The following is a 4,980-nucleotide window of genomic DNA, read 5'->3' on the forward strand; positions in this document are numbered from 1 at the left end:
TAGAGTTTCCGATTTAGACGGTAAAGATCTTGCAATCTTGATCCAATAGTCATCGAAAAATTGATATAGAATCATTTCAAAATGTTATAAATAAGGGTTGCACGCTTTATATTTTTTCTTACGTTTACAAAAAACAGCTAATAATATTTTTTTCACTATTTCAAATATTTACTTTCATAAACTTTTGCATCTTCTTTCCTCTCGGATTCTTGTTGTTTTTCTTTGAATCGTAGTCCTCTTCTTCTAAAGATATGATATGATCCGATATAAGTTTTATCATTAATTAATTTTGTTCTTTTTGAGGTTTTACTCTAAATCAATATCTATACATATATTGTTTTATGTTTGTATTGTGATGTATACTGTATTTATCGTTTGACTAAGAATTCATTTTTACGTAATGCTAATTTTAAAATCCAGTTTCTTCGGTTAAAACATAAGTTTTTAATTAAAGATGAAAGTTAGTTGTTTCCATACTTTGATTTATTTTTACGAGATATATTATATCATCATACCCGTGTTTGACAAAAAGATTTTAAACCTTTTCTATTCTCTTGATTTTTCGTTTCTTAAAACATTAGTTCTAATCAATTTTCTCTCTTTTGTTATATAAATATTGACTATCTAATTATTTTTTTTTTCTGGATTGATGTAGGAACTGAAGTTATTTGTATTTAGAAATTGAATCTCATATTTTATTGCTGTTTAGAATTCATTTCACTTCTTGTTTTATAGTAGCCAATTTTGTCTTTCCTTTTTATGTAAATCAATCAATAATGTTTTTTAACAAATATTTCAAAAACAAAATTTAGCAAAAAGTTCAAATTTTGTTTTTTCTCTTTTCCTTGATCGATCTATTATGCATTTAATATTGTCTTGTTTATTTTTTTAAAATCATATGTTTATTGATGTGAAATATATATTTAGTATAAAACTTGGAATTGGAAATGTATTTGGCAAAATAAAACAAAAGAACAAGAGCGTAACATGCTTAATATTAGTTCGTTTTAAGCTACACCAAAAACCTAGACGTTTCTACTCCCATTTAATACAAATATAATGATAATAACTGATCACAAACTAAACTAATTTTTCTGTTTATGCTTGAAGATAAACATGAGTTCTCAATTCTCTGTATGTATTTATCAACCATATTTATGCTTCTGCTCAATTCAAAGTGATAACAAAACTACTTTATAATGATAGGATTTTTGCAATGGAAAGAGGTGAAGGGAGCCGCAAGTTTCCTGGCGGAGAAGAACCTAACACCAAAAACGCCTCTAACAACGTTACTTCTACTGCTGATGTTGGTCCTAGTAGTGTTCCGTTGAAAAGAGGACGTGGCCGACCTAAGGGCTCGCAAAACTCCAAGAAGTCGAAGCAGAGTGACAGACTGATAAAATGGGTTCCTCTCTTTCAAGGCAGTATTAATAAAGTAAATCAAGAAACCGGAAACGATGAACTTGTGAGTAGCTTGATGATGCGATTCAACGCTGTAAGAAGGCGTCTGAGCCAAGTTAAGAATGTCCGAGGTGAGGTTTCCACAGCTCTACGCACTTTCAAGGACTTGCAATTGCGAACGAACACAAAAGCCAGAGTGGGTTCCGTTCCAGGAATTAAAGTAGGAGACATCTTCTTCTTATGAGGAGAAATGGAACTTGTGGGGCTACATGCAGTCCCCATTGGTACTAACTTCATGAAAGTTGAAGACAGCGGAGAGGATAAAAGATTAGCTATTAGTGTTGTCTCTTCGGGAAAGAATGCTGACGAAGCTCAAGATCCCGACAGCTTGATCTATACAGGGTTTGGTGGTCAAGAATCTGATCAGAAGCTTGATAGGATGAATCTTTCGTTAGTGGAAGCTCTGAAGAAAAAAAGTGTTGTAAGGGTTATAAGAGCCGTGGAAGATGAAAAAAGGTCGCAAGGTAATGTATACATATACGATGGGCTTTATTCCATCACAGATATGTGGGAGGAGAAAAGTGCAAATGGTTTCAAGGTATTCAAATTCAGATTTGTGAGGCAGCCTGATCAAAAACCTGCCTTTGGAGTGTGGAAATCGATAGAGCAATGGAAGGAAGGGGTGATTACAAGACTAGGTCTTGTTCTTGAAGATCTCTCTGATGGAGCTGAGAATCTAAAGGTTTCTCTGGTGAATGAAGTTGATGACGAGAAGGGTCCTTCCTCTTTTAGTTATATCACTTCTCTAAAGCACTCAGTCGTTGATGTTCCACCTATGGTTGATCTATGCACTTGTCGAGAGATGATTGCCTTTGCATTCAGAGAAATGGAGGTGAGTTCCCTTATGTTGATAAAGTTTTAGTTACCCGTAGACCAATGATTTATGAGTGCGGTGACTCTTGTCCTTGTTCTAATGACTGCAAAAACAAGATGATTGGGACTGGTCTGAAATTCAGTTTAGAAGTGTTTAAGACGTTGGATCGTGGGTGGGGTTTAAGGTCTTTAGATCCAATTCGAGCAGGAAGTTTCATCTGTGAATTTGCTGGTGATATTATACAAAAAGGTAATGAAGAGACAGATGATTATATTTTTGATTCTTCACGGGTTTCTAAATCGTTTCAATGGAACTATGAACCTGAGCTTGTAGGTGAAGATGCTTCTGCGAAAGTCTCTGAGGTGATTAGTTGTCCTGCTATACCGTTTTTGATAAGTGCAAAGAAATCAGGAAATGTGGCTCGTTTTATGAACCATAGTTGATCTCCCAACGTTATGTGGCAACCAATTTCTCGTGAAGAAAAGGGTGTATGGTGTATTCACATTGGATGTTTTGCTATAAAGCATATTCCTCCATTAATGGAGTTAACATATGATTATGGAGCATTTAGAGGATATGGGAAGAAGAAAACTTGTCTATGTAGATCAAAGAAATGCAGTGGCTCATTTTGATGATATTCTTGTCTTCCCTGTTTATGTTAAGAATTTCTTTTTTAATTTTCTTTCTTCTAAACTTGCATGTCTTTTTTTTTCTCTTGTTATCAATTCATTAAGATCTCTATATTATTATTTAAAGAACCATTTTAAGAATAAAATTTTATTTTGTAAAGATTGGTGGTGTTATATTGACGGATCTTGGAAAGATACAGAGTTATTAGTCGGATTAGGATGGTACTTGTTCAAAGAATGTACTATGGACAAGGTGATGGGAGCACAAAAGGTAAGACGAAGTCTTACGCCTCTACATGCGGAGATGGAAGCATTTATATGTGCTATGCATTGTATGTTGAAGAATCAGAAGGCTGCAGTAGCTTTTGCAACAGACTGTTCGGAGTTGGTGAAGATGGTGTCTACACCTGAAGAATGGCCGGCTTTTACTTTACATTTAGAGGAGATTGGGAAGATGCAGGACAGATTTAGCTACTTTTCTATATCTCAGATCCCTCGCGCGAAGAACTTGAAGGCAGACAACTTGGCAAGAAATACACGTGTCGACCATGAAGATGTAATTTATGTAAACTCAGTACCTCCAGTTTGGTTAATCGAACCGTTCTGAGTATTTAGGCTGTTGACAAAAAAATTTTATCAAATCTAAATTGTTTTTTTTTGTACAAACACTAAGGCTTTGTTTGTTTTTTGAACTAGATGCTGCATGTTGATTTAGCATCTAGATTACCATCTAGATACAATATCTAGTTATTGTTTGTTTTGGAAATTAGTTTTTGCATCAAATGTTATGTTTAGATGCAAAATTGTTCGTTTGTGAATTTAGAATGCAAAATATATCAAATGACTTAAAATGACATATTTTTGAATTATTATTTTTTCTTTATAATCATAGTAGTTTTATATAAGATTAATTTGAAATTATTTCTAAGTGATATTTTTATCAAATTAAGTTTTAAAAATACATGGAAAAAAGTAATTTTGCATTTTTCAGCGGGATAACATGATTTTGCAGATTTGGCGGGGAAATTTTTTTGCGTTTTGCCGAGAAACTAGAATTTTGAGTTTTTGGCAGTCGAGATTTATGTTTTTGACGAAAAATCAAAATTTTGCATTTGTGGCGGGATATCAAGATTTTGAGCTTTTTGGCGAGAAACCGAGATTTTTATTTTCGACGGAAAAACGAAATTTTGAGTTTTTGGCGGGTTATCACGGGACATCAAAATTTTTCGTTTTGACGAGAAAATTGAGATTTTACGGGAAAACTTGATTTTATGTGTTTTGTGGAAAAATGAGATTTTCCGGTTTTTGGTGGGAAACCTAGATTTTTGTTTTTTTGGGGGGGGGGAAGATGTAATTAGGCCAAAAAACTGTAATTATGCGGTTTTCGCGAAATTTTTTGTTATGGTTTTTTAAAGGATAATTATGAATATGTTATAGTGAGGAATATTTTAGTCTTTTAATTTTAGAGATGCTAGACTTGCATCCAAATTCTTAATTGTTTAGCATCTAAAAATTCTAGATATATGAGATGTTATTGATTTTACATCCAGATTCAGCATCCAGATGTAGGTTTTAAAGTGTCCAAACGAATAACATTTGAGCATTTGCATCCAGCGTCTAGATGCAAAAACGAACATGCCTTAGATTCAAAAGTAAACAATGACATCACCAGTGATTCAAAAGCACTTGTGTTCATTCATTGATCCTGAGGAGGAGTAATGTGTTTAACAACAAGGATATATTTTAATTTGATTGATGCCCATTTGGTATCTAGGGTTCCCGATTCTGTTCGTTGCGTTCTACACCTAAGATTTGTTTCCAAAATTCTTTTGTTTCCCTTATAGCATCTTTTTCTGATGCTTGTGCTTAAGTTTTTTTTAGATAGAGGTGATATAGTAATGGGACCTTATCCATTGTTTGATGCTTTGTATACATTTACTGCTTTATCAGTGTTAAAGTGATTGATTGCAGCTCTTCATAATCCATTTTCCATGAATTTTTGTGAAAATGATCTTGATCTTGATATCTGAATTTGACATAAATGGAAGTTGTTGAATTATTGGGGTTACTCATCTC

General features: G+C 33.5%; 1 pseudogene; it reads left to right on the plus strand.

Moving 5' to 3' along the window:
- The first annotated feature begins 1,651 nt into the window (after positions 1 to 1,651).
- On the plus strand, positions 1,652 to 2,907 carry LOC18011162 (annotated as a pseudogene).
- Positions 2,908 to 4,980: the final 2,073 nt, after the last annotated feature.

Source organism: Eutrema salsugineum, unplaced genomic scaffold (assembly GCF_000478725.1).
Source record: "Eutrema salsugineum unplaced genomic scaffold, Eutsalg1_0 scaffold_7, whole genome shotgun sequence".
NCBI classification, from domain to species: domain Eukaryota; kingdom Viridiplantae; phylum Streptophyta; class Magnoliopsida; order Brassicales; family Brassicaceae; genus Eutrema; species Eutrema salsugineum.